This window comes from Sebastes fasciatus, chromosome 16 (genome assembly GCF_043250625.1).
Source record: "Sebastes fasciatus isolate fSebFas1 chromosome 16, fSebFas1.pri, whole genome shotgun sequence".
NCBI lineage: Eukaryota > Metazoa > Chordata > Actinopteri > Perciformes > Sebastidae > Sebastes > Sebastes fasciatus.
The window spans coordinates 30,321,800-30,343,319 of NC_133810.1; the positions used below are offsets into that span (position 1 = coordinate 30,321,800).

Below are 21,520 nucleotides of genomic sequence, written 5' to 3' on the forward strand. Positions count from 1 at the left end.
GACAGGAGAACACGATTGAATGAGGAGGACTTTCCATCATTTTATAACTGAGTGCTGGTTTATGGTTTTACACATTTCAGGAGAGTTTAACAAGGATTATTACACGGCTCTGTTGAATATTTGATTCTGATTGGTTAATCACAGCCGTCTGTTATTTCTTTATAGCAGATCATATTCTATGATCTATCATTCTCAACCGTATATTGCAATGTGGCTGTGGTTTGTGTGAGAGTGAGTGTCTTTGTCTGGTGAGGATCTTTGTTTCCCATCTAGGTGCTCTCTCTCTGATTGGCTGGAGGTTTGGGTTTGGTCTGGGGTGTGTAGGCTGCTGATTGGTCCAACCATCATCTCTGCAGTTTAAAATGCTCAGGTAGTCTGACAGCAGTCTGACAGCAGCCTTGTTCTGTCCTCGGCCTCCAAACCTTTGTGTTAAAGCTGTGATCTACAGTTGAATCAGTAGCCTTAGTGCCCTAGTTGGCTTCATCATTGTGTAACTTGTTGTAGGTTTTCTTTGTTGCTACAGATACACTTCAGTACTGGACCCAGAACAAGGCCTACTGGTGAAAGATAAAAACTGTCATCAGGGCATCACATCAGACTGAACTCTTTGTCCCTGCTCACCTTTGAAAGGGACTATGAAGTCATTTCAGTGTTCAACACCAAGAAGCCCCGTCGTCTCCTGCTGGAATCATCAACAGTAAGATCATTTATGGACTAATGGCCAATTTCATTATTATTGTTTGTTGGGTTTTATGCTGATGTTGCTGCCAGCTGTGTGTGTGAATATGTGCTATGCTATGCTATGCTATGCTGTTTCTGTTTGTCTTGTTGGATCAGAATCAGCTTGATTGTCCAGGTATGAGTAGACCTACACACAACAGCTACCAGGAGTTTGTCTCTGGTTATTTTGCTCTCATCGTACGACGGAAATAGAAATGCAGCTAAAAACAAGGTGAACAAAGCTGAACAAGAGTGAGGACAGAAGATAAATATACATGTCAGGTGACCTGTAACATTCCCTCTGATGATGATGATGTAGAAGGCTTGTAGGATTAAACTGTGGTGCATGGCTCCTATTGTAGTTAACATAATGCCTTTTAGAGTCTTATAAGTAGATGTTTGTTCTTGGACAGGACAGGCCCACCTGATTTTATCTGTGCCCACCCACACTGTGATTTCTGCCTACGCCACTGCTTCAGACCGCTGTATTGTTCACAGTACACAAATTGCAGTCTTGTAATCTGGAGTCTTGAAGTCGTGGGGGGCAACGACGTACATGAAACCTGCCTTGGCGGAGGTCTGCGCTCTCCGAGTGCACTTCTAGTTCCTCTAATGCAACTTTGCTTTAAATTTAAAAACTTTAAATACAAATTTGAATTGAACCCAAATCCTGTGACTTATGTCCACACCTCTGCCTCCTCCTTATTACCCTTATCTTCACTAATGCAGAAACACCTTGATGGCTGAAGTTCATCTCACACGGCAACTGCTTTTTGCTCATGATTGCTTGGTCAGAAATTGTAGTTATCCAAGGGAATACCCACAACTATTCAACGCCTCGGATTGAAAACAGTCTCGTCTCTTGTGCTGAGAGAGCAGGCCCACTCAGATGGTCCTCTTGTCGCAATTGATTGAGTTTGTTTATGAAGTTCGGTGGATTTGTCTGCAGGCACAGTCCACATGATGGAGGTCTAGAGGCTCATCCTTTACCCTCATCAGACAGTTTTCTAATCAGCTCCACCGACTGCTCCTGTGGGCGTGTGGCAGTAAACACTGTTAACTGTTATAGTGGGATCAGATGAGGAAAAGAGCATTGGACTGGACTTAACTCTCAGAGGAAACTCTGGTGCACTCTGTGATGCTCTAATTTAATAAACATGGCTTTGTAGTGGATTTATTTGCACATCAGATACAGCACAGAGACCTGCTTTGTAGGTGTTTGTTAAGGAATAATAGTGATTTATCATTTGAGATGTCTTGCATGGCGTTAAAACTAGCAATCAAGGAGCACACATTGTAATGGTATATGCATAGCAGTTGGTTGAGGCAGCCCATTTTAAAGGTCCCATATTGTAAAAAGTGTATGTCTTTTATATTATAAAACAGGTTTAAGTGATATATAAATACTGTGAAAGTATCAAAACACTCAATCTATGGAGAAATACACACAGCCCGTATTCAGAGACTGTGCGTCCGAAACAAGCCGTTAGGATTTCTGTCCATTTGTGATGTCACAAATCTACAATATTTACACCATTTCACAGTTTTAAATGTAAACATACTAAATGTGTCCCAGTTTATTTCCTTTTGCAGTGTAAGTGAATGACATAAGCTGACAGGATGTAAACATGGACCCAAGCTGTTTCCTAGCAACGCAATTCCATTGCCATTCCGTTGAAATGCATTAAAACGGAGCGTTTCAGACAGAGGGTGAATACAGGTATATTCAAACAGACAGTACGAGGAAAATAAAGTTGTTTTTTTTTAACATTAAAGCTTGTAAACATGTTCTAGTAGAAACACAAAATACAAGCATGAACCTGAAAATGAACATGATATGTCCCCTTTAATGCTACAGAAATATTCAAGTGGTGGTTTGTTGGAGTTTACACGTAGCACTCTGAGCTGTTAATCAGTGAATTTAAAAGTGACAACCCAGATATTTTTCTGCAGAGAAAAATGTCCCCAACACAAGCAAGCAAGATTTCAGTTCAGGCTATTTGATTGTTCATGTGAGGAAATGTTGGCTTGAGTTCTAAATGAGTTCCCAGTGAAGTGGCTTCAATGCAGGTTTACTTTTGAGTGAAAACGAAGAAGTTCTGAAGAGAGAACTGAATGGATTCCTGTTTTTATTGCTTTTACTTTTTTATTTTGAAGTGGATAATTTGTAATTTTCTAGATGGGGAAAAAAGCTGCAGGATACTCCGACAGGAAACACGGCTGCAGACGATGACAAAGGAAAAGTTGCAGCAGCTTTTGGTTCACTGCTGAATGTCAGTTTGTAACACCGCCGCTCTTTTCCATTATCCCCATTGTGGGCAGAGGCTTTTCTAATACTGTGCTCATCTTTCATTTGATGCATGTAGATCTGACTTGTCCCTGCATTAGGATTCAGCAGGACCATTATGCACATCGTAATACTCTGCTCTGAACAGAGACGCCTTTGTTAATGGCTCCATTGAGTGGTGCAGTATGTGACATAAAGGGACAACTTAATTATTGATCACAAAGAGGAACAGTATAAGTGGGGGCACAATTTAATAAGTATGAATAGTGCCAAACTTATATGGAATTTGTGGACAACTTTTATTTGAACTGATGCTCCAGAGTGGCTGTGAACTCACCAAGGTTATTTAAATGGCCCTGGAACGAGTCCACCCAGCCGTCGCGTATGCATCCGATCCATCTGTGTTTCATTTGACCCCCAACTGTCCACCGTTTATTCTTCTCAGTCAAAACACTTCCTTAGCCAGCATTTAATCGTATTCATGCTCTACAATGAATCACATCTATGCTTCTCATTTCCATCCAATTTTCTGACTCACCATCCCGTCTCCAGATTTCTTTCCTATCATCAGTGCTCTGACAGTAACCATACTATTTTTAATCGTCCTCAGCGTGAGTCTACAATGACTGACTGATGCGAGGACTCCACATGGATGAGCTATTGCTTTTATTTCATCAACTGATCCCACATGAGTATATTTGCTTGTAACAACTGATCTAGTGTTGACACTCTCGTAATGTCTTGCATTAAATGTGCAAGACTTTTTCTGATTAAAAATGAGGTAGGATTTAAAAAAAAAGACATATGAAACATTCACTAAACACCTAGGCCTGTCAAGCTTTCACACCGGGTATGTCAATATGGCTTTTTCAAGAAAGTAATTTTGAAAGGGCAGGCTTTTAGCAACGCCGCTGGTCTCCTCCGAAATCTGTATTCATACAAAACTGTTTCATATCTACAGTATGTCTTTATATGCACGCATCATGCGCCGATCTCATCCGCTGAACTGCACGGCCGTGGATGATAACGCAGGAAGGCAAGCGAGAGGTTCATTCAAATATAGACAATAGTAGGCGATGGGGTTGAGTGATGTTTGTTATTTTATTTAGCTGATTTAATGATCTGTCTGCGAAGAACGAGGGACGCTGATTCTAAACCTTCCTGTTTAGAATCATGCATCCTTCTTCTTTACATGTTTTAAAGCTAAATTCTAATACTAATGTGAGTTTGGCCTGGTGGTGGTGCTATGAAGCATGACCACCATGTCATTTATGAGGTTGGCCTGGCGAGAGAAATGGTACAAAAAGCGGGCTTTGACTGAAAAGAAAAAAAAAAAAAAACATGGTGAAAAGAGATCACAACAGATTTGTCCTTGTCTCTGTCCCTCTGTTTGAAAGGTGTCCTCGAGTCTGTCTCTTGTGTATGTGTGTGTTTGTCCTCTTTCCAGAGGAGATTGTGTGGCTGCGGTCCGAGCAGTTACACAGCAGCAGTCAACGTTTGTGGCTTGCATCCTCTTGGATTCTTCATATAGCCGACTTTATGTTTACAGTCTGTCTACCAAATATTGTCATTCTGTTTCTCCATGTTGTAACTGTATAACTTTTGTCTACTCTGTGCACACAGCATCTATTGCACGTCTGTCGGTCCTGGAAGAGGGATCCCTCCTCCGTTGCTCTTCCTCAGGTCTCCTCTCTTTTTTTGAGTGGGGGGGTCTAAGGAAGGTCAAAGGATGCTGTCGTGTACAGTGCAGACTGTAACTATGGATTTTGGGCTAAATTAATGAAATGGGCAACAGAAACTGATTGTCGAGGTTCAACACATTTCTTTGCATTAGTAGTGGGGATCATTTAAAATATGTCACTTGAATTTGATTGTGTTAGAACTTGCAGTATCTGAGGTGCAAATCATCTTGAGGTAGAAAGAAAAGAGGAACAAGTAGAGGAAGATGAAGAACAATATGTGTTGAACATTAGATGTTCTCAGCCTGTGTTCATCTTTATCTTCCCTTTTTAGAATGGGACGACTGATGGAATAAATGTTTTGGGATTAGGTTAGGTTAATTTGTTTTTAGGGTCTCTGGTTAGTCTTAAAGCTGCAGTGGGTAGAATTGGAGCAAATATGATTTAAAAAAAAAAATACATTTTACTAAACAGTCACTATATCCTGACAGTAGTGCATGAGACCAGTTATCTGAAAAAAAATCATGTGCCTCTGTGTCCTCCGGTGCTCCTTATGGCATCTGCACGATTTCACAGACCAGAGGAAAACAAGCAATCAGAGCCGATCTGGAGTCTGCCGTCTATGAGCCTGCTATCAATCACTCTGCAAACTCCGATCAAACTAGGCAGCGCTGATCAAGTTTGTGACCCAGCAGCCGTGTTGAGATCAGTTAAGGAAATACCAAGCATCGCCCAGCAGCCGGAGCAAACTTATTTTACAGCTAAACAGAACTCTACAAGATGATTCTGGAAACATTTGAGGAGAGAAATAGGCATTACACTAACAGAATATTGATTCATATTTGATCAGTGCTGCCTAGTTTGACCATTTGGTCGGAGCGCTCTCTCTCTGAAATGACCTGTGCTTGGCCAAAGTCTTCAGGCTAGATGTTTTAAAGCCTGTAAACAGAGCCATGAGGAGGTGCAGAAGTCTCTCAGATCACTTGAATTACAATATGCTGAAAGGTTATTATGTAATTTTCACCCAATGATGCCAAAAATATACTGCCTTCTGCAAGTTTAAGTGGTTTGGACATTGTAAATGTTACTGTATTATACTTATTCAAATCTAGACGGCGTGTTAATATTTAAAATATATGTTTACTGTCTGCTTCGTGTTTTGGCCCCTATTCTCAAGCTTCAGCTCATCAGGGTGTCCCATTTCACGTCTCCTTTATGTTTTATGATTGCACTTTTATCTTAACTGTGTTGTGAATAAAAATAAACTGAAAGTGACGGAGCAGCGAGGCTCTTTACAAGAATCCAAATAAAAAAAAAAATCATCTTAAATTAGTAGCTTTAAACTTTTGAGCAGGATGTGGATAGGCCTGAATCTGTATTACTTTCTCTTTTATCTGGTTTTGAAAACAGTACACCGTGGGTTTCTCGCCCAGGGCTCTATGAGCAAAGCTCTAGTTTGAAGATGCGTCTGAATTTCTATTAGTCATTTGTGCGCTGATCCTCTCAGGCAACCTGATGCCTGAGGACATTAGAAAGGCAACACCTGTATCCCTTTTTATCCACATTATTATATCTTTCATTTGTGATCTTCAGTTGTCCTCATTACAACGACGACAATAAGATGATGATAGGATGAGTTCTACTGAACTCCGTCCTTTAGTTCCTGTTGTGATCTGCTGTGCTTATATGAACAAAGCCAACTGTGTCAACTCATTTCTCGTTAATGCTCGCTAAAACTTGAATATTGTTGAGCTGTCTGCGACCTGCACTTACAATCGCATTATTTACCGGCTAATTAGACATGAAGATGAAGCTTTGAGCTTTAACACGATTCAGCACAATGAGATGAAATCCCTCCTTGCGTGACTTTGCTGTTAGTGAGGTCTGATTTGATAGCTTGCCTATCATATGGCCAGGAAGTGATTATCATGCCAAACAGCAACACAAATAAATGTCAGAAAAAGTCAGGCTGTTCATCCGTCTCTCTCGGGCGGAAGTGTCATTTACCATAAAAAAGATAATCTATGACTGGAGAACGTTCAAGCACATGGACGCAGCAGCCGTCAACTCATCAAACGCAATTCAGGGCTTCATTAGCAGGCAGCGAGCCTTCCTCCGCTCTGCTCTGCTCTGCTCTGCAGCACTTCTCCCAATGCCATCCCATCCCCAACGTGCACACAAGGTGCATCGTACATCTTAAACTGTACAACTTAAACATTGCTATCCAGCTCAGCGTTGTGGGATTTCCCTTTTATTTAAGCCCCAACACACACACACACACACACATATATATTTTTACAGCTCCTTGCGCATCTGCCATTCTCTTCTTGGAGTCATTGCAAATCCCTATGCAGTCCCTATGAAAGAGAACTGACACTGAAATGTGGATTAATATGACTGGGGGGTCGCTTTTGTGTGCAATACAAGAGATGCTGGTGGTGAATAAAAAAGCATGAAAATGCTGGCATTGAATATGCCATCCTCTTCCCCCAGGTCCCCGGAGTTGGAGCCTCTGGCATATTCATCTTTTGCTCTCTCTCTTTCTCACCGCTCCCCGACAAAACTTGTTTTCTATGTAAAAAATCATCCGATCCCTCTTTCTTCAGCTGTATTTTTCAGCACACAGAATGCAGAAATATTGTAACAATTATTCCTTCTCTAGCTGGAAGAATTGTTAGAGTAGATAGCCGGTTGCTGTTTTCTGGCATACAAGCAAACAATTTGACACAGTGCAATTTACTCTCCGGGAGGTCCGCGGGCAACACTCATAAGAATTACACCGGCTTCTTTATTTTTCAGTTTTCAATGTTGCTGCATGAAATATGTGCCTCTGTCTGTTCTAACTCACACAGGCTCCGCCCTCTACTGTCCTCTATGGGTAATACTCTCCTCCAATGACACGTTCGCCCACTGAGATTTGCATTAATGTAAACTGCCAATACGTGCGTTACCGCAATATATAAAGGATGATGTGTCCTTGGTGTCTGGCAGTTCCACGGTCCGCAGAAGCTCGCCATCGACTTTGATTCGCTGGGACTTCCCCCCGCTCCCACCCAAACCTGTAAGCCATCTTTACCACGGCTTTTACTGCCCCTTACTTCTCTGCTGTGGCGGCCTATAGGTTATAAAGAAGTAGTTGGGCTGCGGTGTCTGGATCAGTGTGGTTGGGTTGACGTGGTGTCAGGGTGTACATCTATCGGCCTCCACCCACTGTATCCATGGAGTCTAGTAGAGAGGGCTTTGCCTGTGCTTATAGAACTAAGGTTACATCGTAACCTTCATTCTGTGACGGCCATGACAGGTGAGTGAAAGGAATACAGCATTAGAGAAGACAGCTGAAATATGCAGATCTTCATTCAGGGGGTGAACGGCAGGTTGGTTCACTGAGTATAGCGGGGTTGACTCTGGAGGCCCCAACCTGACACCTTTCCTTTCACTTCTGGAGCTAATGATCACATTCAACGTAAACAGCCTCTACTCCACTCCACTCCACACATCTCAGCTGTTACCTTTTGATGCTAGAGTAGACGGAACAGCAACGCTGATCGTGTTAAATATCTCATAAGAGAAAAGCAAAAGTTTTGAAGCGGGGGCTATAAATTCTGCATGTGTGTGCTCGACCTGCGTATGTCACATCAGCATCTAGCCCGGTATGGTCCTATTCTATGGCAGAACAGATCAGGCAGAACCTGAATATTTCGGTCATATGTTACAGAAAGAATGTTTAAGGCTGTTTTCACAAGCCAAGACTTAGTCAATGTTTATCAAGCTCTGGTGCGGCTTGTTTAGGCGGTTGTGAACGCAGTAATCGTACTCTGGTGCGGACCAAAAATGAGTGGTGGTCTCGGACCGTTTCCAGGTGAACCATAACGCAGGCTGCCAGTGCAGGCATTTGTTGAGATGGACACAGGTAAACGACAGGTTGACATGAGTGGGAGAGGACTGGCCTGGACTTCTGCAGAAGTCCGATGTTTGCTTGACATCTGGACCAAAGAGAACGTACAGAGTACGCTAAATAAAGTCCACAAAAATAGTGAGGTTTATAAAGTAATTTGAGATAAACTGGAGGGAAGGGATCCGTGCACACAGTAGATCAGTGCCGAGTCAAAGTGAAGAAACTTCAACAGCAATATATCAAAGTCTTAGCAATGAGTTTGTTTTTTTAACATTCCTATAATTAATTTTTGGAATGCCTGTTGAGCTATTGAAATTATTTAGTTCCCTTATCAGGGTCTTTTTGACTTTGACTTCAATTACAATAGCAACATTAGGATACATGCATAGTTGTTATTCAACTGTTCTACTGTAATAATAATAATTCTGGTATCCAAGCCAACTGTTCACATCATGTGTCTGAGCAATTAACTTTCATGGAACTGTTGTATAAGCCTCCCCCGGTTAACCTCGCCTACTCTCACAGAATCCATATTGCTTCTAACAGCTCTGAATGTGCTCTGTGAACTGGACGAAGGCTGATATTGTGAATTACAGTTTTATTTTTTTTTTTTCAATTGCTAACACTTTTACATGACACATAAATTACAATTATTGAAACTTGACACTCAGAGAGCAAAATCTCAGCTCAAGTCTCCAAAACTCTAAACACATTTTCTGCTTTGCACCCAATTTGCAATTCAACACGGAAACTTTTTGTAACACACTGCACACGGTTCTCTACATGAGACACATGAATCAGACATGAAGTCACTTGTTTGTCATTTGAAAGCACTATTCAAAATGACACACCCATAGACCATTTGGACAATACAAGTGCCACCTGGCCCAACATGCTTGATTGTCGACTCATCAATCAGGATGTGAGCACTTTGAAAAGACCACAGGGGAGAACCTGTCTACAACAACAATGGAAGGTTATGTTCCAGATAAGAGATCAACTCCTATAAAAGCACTGCCTACTGACCAATCAAAGCTCAGTGCGCGGATCGTATGATAATATTACACACATATGAAGAGGTTTAAGTCATAATCCAGACTAAAAACAACACAGTTTAAACTGACAAAGGAAGGACAGCTGGATTTATGCTGTGGTTGTTTACAGCTTTGAATTATATTTTCATACATATTTTTTAACTTCCTCTTGAGTCTGTTTCCCACCACCTGAGAGGAGGGACGCAGCTGAAAGAAGGTTCAACTACTCATACACGCCACAATGATATTACTGGGTGTGATTAGGTATAATCGAGTCATCCGTCAGACATTTAAAAGCTATTTATTTCTAGACGAGTATATCTTACTTTTGAGTGTTCCGTTAAATTAATAATTCTGTTAATTTACACGTTCACACATCGGGAGTTTTTTCTTTTGCCAGCTGTTCTTCCTGTATCTGGCAGCTTCAACTGTGTTAATTTTAGTCTGATTAAGTGTTTAACTTCTTCGAATTTGTCTAATATAGTTTGCTCTTCCTTTGTGAAATGTGCCGCTCTGCCTGTCTGTCTGCAAATCTGTGGACTTGTCCATGTCTGTGATTGGTCAGATGCTGCAAAAACCCCGCCCCGTTCATGTGAACGCGCTAATAACCAACCTTCGTAGGACCGCTTAGCGTGATCTCAGTTGTTAGGGTTATAGAAGCCAGATAACGAGAAGATACCCTGGGTATGTTGAACGCGCTTTGTAGTACAGGCCTCTGTTGTCAAAAATGTGTATTAGCAATTTAAAAAAAAACAACAACTGTAACTTATGTTTTCTTTTTTGTCTCCACAAATGTTTTTGTTGTGTTTATGTTCTATATTCTGTTTAGCATATGGTCTGTTTTGGATTTTCAGTACAAAACTACTACTACTACAAAGTAACCAAACTTTCCATTAACTACCATCTAAACCCATCTGTGTCAATATTAAATGCTTAGGGTTAGTGCGCCGGGAGTGGAGGTGGATGGGTCCAACAAACACAGGGCTTTCATCCAGGAGGCTGCTGTTCGTGTCCCGTGCGTCATGTTACAATCAGCTGTTCGTTCATGTCCCATGTTCACAACGTTCACAACTATAGTGGTTTTATTGCCTGAACTCATTTTGCTTAAGTCACAACATTAATGTGTGTATTGTGTATTGTGACCGACACCGAGGGCTTGTTAGGCACGAGTTTACTGCGACCGTAAGGAGTGACGCCGAGGGGTCCGACAAAGAGTCAGTACATGACGAGTTGGGATGAGAACGCGTTGCTATATCATTAGAAAAGTAGAAAAGGTAAAAGTGTTTTTAGATTGAGCCCAGCAGTGTGTTACATCTTCAAACAGCATCAGATCCTATGAACCACGATGACAAAATTGGGTTTTTATAAAGTATTGTTTAGTTGTGAATGATGTGTTTCATTTTCCAAAAGATCTGAGGTGTTCTGTGTGAATTGTGTGTCGTGTTTTGACAAAATGAGTCCTGTATTCAAAATTGTGCGTTGGCTGGTTGTTGATGAGTAATTTGACATGCAGAGATCAGATACCCACCAGTCATCCACCGCAGCCGTGCTTGACATCTTCAGGCCGGCCAGCACACTATTTGTGTGAGTGATTGTTCATGAGTGTAATGATAATCCATAAGGCTTGGCTTGACGTGTGGAGTTAAGCAGGATTGTCAAATAATCAATTTTGCCCCAGTGACTTGCTTTTTGCCAAACGGCCGTGCTATTCCTGTTGGGATTTGTCACTGATTTCTTCAATTGATCCGAGGGATTTTATAGACACATGGGCTTGACTGCTGTTGCACTTTGCTGAACTTCGTGGCAGTCAAGCTCGGCCGGGCTGCTTAATGATTTCTTTCGTTGCATATTTATCTACTGAGATGGCTGTTTTCTTTTCTTTTTTTTCAAAGCAGAGTGGTACTAATAGTGCATCAATAATGTATCCGGTGGCCTCACAAATTAACTGTTTGATAGACACCAGCACAGTGAGTGGGAGAGTGTGGAGGGAATGCAAGGGCCCAATTAAAACTAATAATTCATACTATAAACATCTATTTTGCTACTATTACTAATTCATATGACACAGTGATTCTATAATGTGTTCATGAAAGCTTTACATTTGATGTTCTAATGGTTTCTGGCACATTTCGTTGTTACATTTCAGATATGATGTGTTGATTCAGAGCATTAATATAGCAGCAAACAATTATTTGCTATGTAAAGATATAGTGGAGTAATGTCTACCTGAGCAGAGAATGTTACGCTCGGGCCAGACTGGGCACGCCAGCAGTGCGTGACGGCTGCTTCGCTGAATTGATGCGTGTCTCACGAGTGTGTTGTCCACACCGACAGCGTTTCCTCTGCTGCTGGGCTGCTACTGTCAGCTCTTTCTTTTTACATAGTGTTCACCTTTCATAATGACCATTTCATTTCATTATAAATGTCATTTATATTTATTTTAGACAGAAAAAGGTTAAGAAATGTGTGGTCATTTGTAAATAATAGTAATAATCCACAATTAAAACCCGATACTTTATTCATTAATGGAGCCCTGCAAGTCACTGCATGTTCTACAACACTGTCCTGTAAATATTTCAGAATAAAAGCCATGTGTTAACAAATGAAGGAATTCTTTCCACAGAAAAAAACACTTGAGGGCTTATATTTTGAAATGAAAGCAGGAAGTCTAGATTTAAAAAAAAAAAAAATCTTTATTTTCTTCATGTCCGTATAGATGCAGACATTGAGCCGGCTCACACGGGCCGTGTGGCTGCTCTAAACTGTTAACAAAAAAAAAAAACAGGTTCTGCAGCCGCCACACGTGCTTTTTTTGACATAGTTGGGCCCGCTTTGCGTGCTTTTTATTGCATGTGAATCTCTCAGATGTGCCCCACGGGCTAGCTCACGGCCGCCGCTCTGCACTGGGCTCATAAGATTTTTTTTTAATACTGTTGTGTGTTGCTGCACTCACCAAGGAGGGTTAAAAAAGATGTCACGGCGCCATATTGCATCATATCATTGGGGTACAACACGTGCAGTACTATCTGGTCTGCACTTGCATAAAAGGCTCATCTGCAGCTTCAGTTACACTGTGCATGTGTCGTACCCCCATAGTTCAAGACCGTGTCCTAGCCTCCACTCCGTAGCCTTGGCACTCACAGTGGAGTAAACAGACATTTTACTTGATAGTGCATTCATGAACACACATCCAAAAAAACTGACTGAATGTTAAGTTGATTGTTTCTTGCATTTTAAAGATTGCTATTCAGGCAGCTGACTCACCAGTCTCAGATGTCAATGTGTCCCTGAAAGCACCAACAGGACGAGCTTTCAAAAGAGTATAGACCTACCTGCAGCTGTGTCACCATGTTACAACAAGGTCACTTGGAAAAAACACAAAGGCCATGAAATATTCACAGTAATGGATTTACTCTCCTGTTAATACCAGAAGCCACAGGAAGGTAGGGAATTAAACTAAAACCACTTGGTTATCTTTTAAAATGTTCAGTTTAATTTTAAACATGCAATACCATTAATATGGCCACATACACACACTAAAGGCCATTCATTATATTACTGTTGCATTTGATTCAGCTATTGAACTATTAAGCAACATGTATGTCCGCGAAAACATTGGCCGGTTGTTTTCCAACTTAGAGGGGCTTCATATTAAACATTATCAACTAAGTTAAGAACCTCTTCCATTCCTTGCGGACGCCGGCGTCCTCGGCCGACTTTACTGTCGAGGCTGTGGCAGGCGCTCGTATATTAAACCTAGGGAATCCATTGGTACCAACCATGCTAGCTTGTTGAGAAGGAGGCTAAATAATGCTAAGAAATAAGGCTAAATTTGGCGAGGGGAAAACTGGCATGGCCATATTCACAAAGCTCTCTTGACCTCTCACCTCAACATATCTGAATGATGGCGGTGAATTGAGGTTTCTGCATACTGGGGTCCCAAAACAGTTTTGGAATTAAACAAATTGGATATGACTGTAAAGCTGAGACTCTTGTGGATCCAATGAGCCCAGTTGTTTTCATGTGTGATGATTTTAGTCCCCATAGGAGACATTTCATTATAGTGAGACCATTTTTTTTTAAGCTTGATGTCACCGTATAAAATGACCTGTGGTGACATCTAGGATAATCACAGCCTCATGAAACGTTACAGCCACAAACTAGAGACCTAGAGCATTCAGAGGATGGATGGCTATCCTATATTGACAATATAGGGTTTCCTTGAGCAGGTTTCACGGCAGAAGTGCTCGCCATCCAATCGATTTCCTCAAGGTCTTGGTGTCTTAATGTGGTATTTTGGAGGGATTTTTGATTATTTTATCAATTCTCAAGTGGTAAAATTGGTTAAATTATAGTAAAGTACATAATAGAGCATGAGGATGACCATCATATACTTCTTTCATAATGTTCTAAGACCTTATACACTCACAACTTGTTTTGATAGGCTATATTCTAGGAGAATGGCCCTACACATTGTTATAAATAATGTAAACCATTACTTGTTTTACACTAAGCATGTCATGATGATTTAACAAGCACATTTCTGGTATTTTAATAAACTTTGTGAATCTTTGTGATCTTAGTTAGTCCATTACAACCAGCGTCTGCTCTGTTACTCTAAGCTTTACCTCGTTCAAGGACGAAACCCAAAGTCACTGTGAGTGTCTCTCACTGGTTGTCAATGCAGGCATCAAACAGAAAAAAAGTCCTGAGCAGGCAAAGAGAGAAGAGACGGGAGGTGTGGAGAGGAAGACTTCAGACTGAAAGCTGCAGTGTTATTCACAGAGGATTCATTCTAGAGATACTTCATCTCTTGTATAGTATGTCTCATGCGAGGACTACACACAAATTGCTCTGTCAGTATATCGTGCTTGTTGATACACCATGTTGTGTGACCGAGTAGGTGTTCATTAAGCACAAACTAATTCCTGTGTATACACCGGGGGTTCATGTATTGCTCTCACTAGCATGTTTCTCATTAAGTTCACTCTCTCACAATGTAAATGAGACATTTAATGCTCATTTTGTTTCAAGACATAGCTGGGAATAATTGGGTGTTCATGGGTGGAGTTTTGGAGTGGAAATTAATAATGCTATTCCGTCACGCTGTCTGCAAACACACTAGAAATTAATTTGCATTGTATGACTAATGACTAATTGCAGAGGTTATACCTTTTGCAAGTGAAATTGATGAATTATGATTTTACTCTTGTTGTTGTTGTTGGAGGCAGCATATTTAAGCTTTTATTTGTTTTGTATTGTTATTTGGTAGCTGGTCGGGGTGTCAAACGGTGGAGCTGATGTTTTAATATGCTTTACAAGCCCCCTAACCTGCATGTCTTTGGACTGTGGGAGGAAACCGGAGAACCTGGAGAAAAACCCACGCTAACGCAGAACATGCAAACTCCACACAGAAAGGCCGGGTTTGAGTCTGCGACCCTCTTGCTGTGAGGTGACAGTGCTAACCACTTCACCCCCGTGCCGCCCATTTTACAGAATAAGGAGAGCAGCTTCATTTTTGACCTCAGTGAAATAAGAAAATAAGAGTCCAGCAGCAGACATGTTTTAACTTGATGGGTGTGGTGTTGACACTAAAGACTTGATGACTGACAGATTTTCCAGAAACCCCGCTGCCTTCCGTTGAACAAGCAGGGAACAGTTATGCATGTAAATTACAAAATTGCTCAGAGCTTTCAGGGCTGACAGTGTTACCCACTGTTATTCAAATTAACAGTGCAGATTACAAAAGTAAAAAGTGGTGGGCGCAGAACAAATCGGAGCATGAGAGCTAGTTTAAAATTCATGGAAGTTCAGTATTACTGAAAAAAAATATTCAGCTGCTTTCAAGATTAATTTGCTCCACTGCAGTGATATGCACAGGTGTGTATGTATTTTTAATGATTTACTATTGCCTATTTACTGCTACATGTATCTATTTTAAGTAGCTATTGAAGCTTCTCTCCACACTAATTTTCTCCTTCTGTGGGGAGGTTTGCAGGCGATAAACTATCAAAGTTCTCCGTGTCAATCTTTAAGCTCTACTGGAGGAGACCTGACATTTTAAAACTTGATTAGTATTCCTCAGTCTCGCAGAGTGCAGCAGTAAATATTTTGCCGCTGCAGAAGAGACTGAACAAAGGCATGGACCATTTTGTTTTGATTGCTGACTTTTATTACTGAATATGTTTGATTGATATTGATCTTCAAGCTTGCTGTCACTTGCTAAAGGCAAGTTTGTTTGGGCTGCTGGTCCTTTCTTATCTGTTATTCTTAAAATCTCTGCCGGACTCTCTTGACCCCTTCGTCGACTCTTTACAGACTGAACTACACGCAGGCAATCGGATCAATAGTGTCTGTATAAAAGTACAGTAAAAGTGCTGGTCTTCTGAGCAAGGCACCTGAACCTGAAGGACACATTCATTGGAAAGAGAACATTTTATTGACTCCTTCCTGCGGCTCCAATAATTGAAGCAAGTGATGGCTGGGGAGCTCGCCAGCCATAACATATTGAGGAGCCCTTCGGTGTGTCTAGCAGGGCATTTTACCGTCTCATCAAAAGATGCTTGGAAGCTATTTATCACCGGCAACATCGCTAAGTTGGTGCTTCACCTTGAGGAACGGAGGGTAGCAGATATCCAAGACAAACAGAGGGAAGAGATTGAACAAAATGAAGTCTTTTATTGGTCTGAGTCTCAAAGTTTGGGGGCGCTGGCTCGTGAAGAAATTAATGTTCTTTAACAATTCAGTGTGTACAGTTACCACGGCCACTGAGAGCCGTGACAAATCTACCATCCAAGAGGACTACAAATGTTTGATGGTGAGAGTTATTACAGTATATGACAGTCTGCTTTTTTGAGGGGGAAGCTGTGTCTATTCAAGGGCAGACACAATTCATCCCCTGCAGAAGGCCAGCAGAGCAGCAATGGATTTGATTTCCTTGCATTCATCTGAGCATCATAATTCTTTGCAGTTTAAAGACTTCTTGCCGGCACAATATCTTCACAAAGAGGAGGATGCACCTTTACCAAAGTTTAGGCCAGTGGTCCAAGTGAAACATCAAAGTCCCTCAATTATTCTATAATGAGAAATCAAGTGACGGGTTGATTCGCGTGGGAATGCGGCCAGTGCTTATGACAGATACTTAAGGTTTTTTTGAAAGAGCTCTGGGACCGAGGCAGACAAGCATACAAATGAAAGCTGTTTGTGACAGTGCTGACTAAAGAGCTGGGAAGTCTTTGAAGGACTGCTTTAATCCACAGCACGTTACCAAAGCACGGATGTGATGGCAGTTTGTGTTGCGTGTTCTTCAAACAGCTGCGGCTTGACATGTGACCGGGCTGTAGAATAATAAAATGGCCTACAAAAAAAGTAGTCTGGAGATATCTGACAGGTAATCTCTATAAACAGATAACCAGTCTTTCCACCTACTGAGACGCCATGCACTTTGTTTTTTTGTTAAATATTATTGCTCTACCTTTTACTTTGTAAATGAGAACAGAAGCAGCAGGTTAAACCACTGTTCATTTAACTTGAATAGAAGTTGGTTTATTTTATTTTTTGTTAAATATTGACTATATTAAATATTTATTATTTATATATAAAAAATTATATAAAAAAAATAAAAAAATTAAATTAAATTAAATAATAATAAATATTTAATATATATATATATAAATATAAATATAAATATAAATATCTCTCCGTCACCCTCTTAAAATTGCTCCTGTGGTACCAAGGTTGCTAGGGTTGTGTGGATGGAGGGATGTGCTGGAGGATGCAGCTTGGAAGGAGAACAGTACTGCCCATGGATCATAGGTAATGTATTACCACATTGACAAATAATGCGGACAATTAAAATAGGAAAATATTGTTCACTTTGTATTGATTTCTGTGCTAATTCTAACAGTCTCTATACCTATAGGTCGAGGTCGTTAGTAGAACCTCATTTTCATGTTTTGGCCTTTCCCTTTCTGCCTGCACTGGGCTATTATGTCTCCTCTTGCATGGTGTGGTGGCACCTGTTCAGACCCGGCATCAACGCCCGGGTTGATGAAATATTTGCAGGGTTGTTGAACAATGTAACACATCTGGTGCTTTCATAGACACAGAATAGAAGTCATCATCAATAACTCAAGGCTTCTGTCTCTCCCACTCGATCTCTCAGCTGTCTTCCTCGCTGGCTGGCTCAAGCTAGCTAGGTAAGTAATTGATAAAAAGCTTCAGCATAATATTTTCAGCACCATTTAGCCTCTTACTAACGCTGCTTTTGCATTTATGCACAGAATATTACTGGAGTTACATCTGGTAACTTATGTCTCATATGTGAGTAGGAGGCTGCCGAGCAGTTGGTGTGTTAACCTTTGTACATTCACTATGATAGAGAGCCATGGGGGTCTACATGTCAGGTTACTCTACACAGCTGGTTAAAAGAGTAGCACATTATCTAATGGTTATTTCAGTGTGTGTAGAGAGCGCACACACTCACATACACAACAGTGCAAATTGGTCATCCCATAAAAAGAAATCTCCTTTAGTAATGTTGAAACTACACATCTTTAGTTCAGTAGAATATTGCTGACATAAATAATTAAATTATGTTTTTATAGTACAGATGACTAGCAAGCCGGAGAATAGCTCAATCAGAAATATTGACGAAGTCACATCAAGCAAAATATAGTAGCTTCATCTCCGTCTTTCATGGCTGAAGAAAGCATCTGATCTGGGTCACTGTCCTCCATCTCTGAGCAGTTCAATGTGTGAGTAGGTCAGGCTATATTCTTCAAAAAATAAGAACATTTATTTTCTAAGGCCAGAATTGTCAGACGGTAGCCAACCAGATTTATATTATATTACAGTAAAACAACTTGTCACTTAACTGTTCATATTGAATTAATTATAATTCAACCCTGCAGTATATCTGCTTTTCGTATCGGCTGATCTACATGATCATTCATTGCATGATCAGCTGCACACCTGTTCCCTGCTGCTATACTGCATATTAAGCTGCAGTTTATTCAAATGCTCTTTTGCCATTTATCTGTTTCTATTAAAATGATTATAATTACAAACTAAAGTTATTATTATGATGTTCACCAGGGGATCCATCTATCAATACTAGATGTCCTGTAGGGCTATGTTAACATTATAACTAGGGAGTTTTGCACCAGCTCAGAGCTAATTTGTTTGAACAGTGGGCATGCCAGCCCCTTAATCCCCCTAAAAATGCTGTGGATTTACTCCATGGTTTACTCCAGTTTTATCGCTGGAGTGCAGTCCATACAGCCGTCTTCCTCCCATTTAGTATTACAGTGTCTGGAGGAAGGGGGCTATCATCGTAGACTGTCAACTGTATTAGCTCACTTCAAGTCCAGATGTGGAAAGAACTGGATGAACAATGGTTGTTGTTAAAATAATGTTTTTTTAAAAAAAAAGGAAAAACAAAAAGGAGCAATAGGTAAGAAGAGGTTAATAAGATTGTTTATCAGTGTTGTTGAGTCAACAGTTACTCTTTGAGATGCTGGGATTTTTCAAAAGTGAAGATACTGGTATCATATGAAACTAGAAAACCTAATGAATCCATCGGTACCAACCATGTCGTACTAGCTTTTCATAAAGGAGGATAAATAACGCTCCAATGCTCTCAATTTTGGCGAGGAAAAACCGGCATGGCGATTTTCAAAAGGGTTCCCTTTAACTCTGACCTCAAGATATGTGACAAGACATGCCAACTTTATGAAAATCCCACACGGTTTGGGGCACATTTGTTGTGTTCTCCTATTTTAAAATGATATATTTCTAGTGTGTTCTTTATAATATGACAGTTTTCCTAAAATTAAATTTGAAAACATTGGAATATATCGCCTTGCTTACAGTATTGCAATACATTGAATCGTTACCCCTGTATTGCCAATACACAGCCCTAATACTTACACATGTTGCTGTGCAATACCTTTTTAGTGTTTATCTTTTATTACGTGTTTTTATCCTGCTCCCTCTATCCTTATCTTACCGTCTTGATTTTCTCCTGTTCTCTTGCTGCTGGTCACTGGAAGTTACCAAACGTAATATATTTTTATGCTACAATGACAATAAAAGTATCTTGAATCTAGAAAAAAAACAGCTCTGTGTTGGTGGGCGCCTGTTGTTACCAGTCAGATGATGAAACAGGATCCAGGTTGTCCAGTTTGAGTAATAGATCCATGAGTTTAAAAGCTTATCAGACGCCAAAATCACTGCACAGCGATCTATAACATATTTAAACAATGAGACGTGATTTTACACAATAAAGCGTTAGCACAGTGACAATAACTTTATCTGCTTGTATGTTGTTTCTTTCTAGCAGTTAGTTTGTGTGTAACCAGGTTTTTTTTTTTTTGCCGAAACCTAACCAGACCTTAGCAAGAGTGGTGGATTAAAAAATGCTCATTTGTGCTATTTTGGAAGGCAATAACAATAAAATATTTTTCCATTAAATTTGGAGGACTTGTTGAATCATCCCTATTTCAAGTCATTTCGAATCCCTGGCTTCATGACAGAAAAAGATGTGATGAATAGACTACACAATTATAATGAAAAAAAACAGATGCTAAAGCAGAAGGTTTCTTCCAGTATGTGAAAGCTGAGATAATAATTCTTTTGTGTTTGCTCCTGTTGGATCTCTGCTCCTCTAGAGTTCACATGTTGCTTCTTTTCTTGTCCTTCATAGGTATAGCCAGGCTACTATCTCCAACATCAAAAGAATGGAAAAAAACAACTGTATTGTAGACCAAAAGAGTGACGGCACAGCTCTGCACACTGCGTCTGAAAACAGAGGCAGAAGAGCTCGGTAGCATTAATTAATTATACCCATTTAACAAGTCCTTCAATGTGTTATTAAAATGGGTCCAATTACACAACTGAACTTCAAATCTAATTTATGTGTGCAAACAAAGGTTAAAACATGGTGAATTACAGAAAATGGTTTTATGTGAATGCCCAATCAGTGTTGATGGTAAATGTAGTCCACTGAAGAAATGAATTCCCCAGTGCTGCTATACCGACCAAGAAAGCTCCTGCTGCAGAGCCATGCCAGTTGTGCCTACATGTACCAGGATGCATTGCACGAGCAGCGAGAACAAAATAAACTCACAAAATGTCAATGAAGGAAATATTCTTACACCTCAACAGAACAAATACAACCGTACACCTTCTGAATTCAAGTTTATCTCTTACAATGAACTTGAACGGCTTAATTGTCTTGTTAACACAACTAAAACACATTTCATTCAAACTGGACAGAAACAAAATAAAACTCACCAAAACCATTCGTCCGTTAGTCTTTCCACTGTTCCAACCATGAGCAACTCTGGTTTGGTCAAAATAAGTTCTTAATTACCACAGTAAGATGTGAAAATATGCCGTCTCCACACTCTGTTTTTCCCCTCTGTATCACTCTGCCGTGCGGCGGCCCACTGAGCTGTTGGCGGACCATTAAATTAGCAAAATCCAATGACAAAAATCGCCCTGCTGGTCGTTTTTCCAGTTTATCTTCGGGATCCTGGAGAAGGTCGCCAGCACACCTCTGTCCCAGTGAGGAGGAAAAGTTTTATGCATGGTAACGCACACTCGGCTCGCTCTCTCTGGGTTGTCGTCGGCGACAGCATCCAACACAAACTGCCCACGCTGACATTCACTACAGCAGAATGATTCAGTTTCTGTTGGCATCAGAGGGCAATTTCAGCAAAGGAACCACCAGTTGGTGTTTGCTCTCGGCAGATTCTGGAGGATCCCCGCTGGCCATATCTTCCCCGTAGCAACAGCAGCCTCAAGCAGCCTCTCTCCGGTTGAACACGGCAGAGTCAACCAAAACACTGTAAAATGTATAGTGTCAAAAATCCTCATCCATAACATCCTCTGCACTCTTTTT

General features: G+C 40.6%; 1 long non-coding RNA gene across 1 annotated transcript; it reads left to right on the forward strand.

The window, feature by feature from the left end:
- The first annotated feature begins 516 nt into the window (after positions 1–516).
- On the forward strand, positions 517–20,515 carry LOC141752868 (uncharacterized). Its single transcript, XR_012590359.1, has 3 exons — positions 517–697; positions 17,352–17,430; positions 20,321–20,515. It is a non-coding gene; the product is annotated as an uncharacterized LOC141752868 (long non-coding RNA).
- Positions 20,516–21,520: the final 1,005 nt, after the last annotated feature.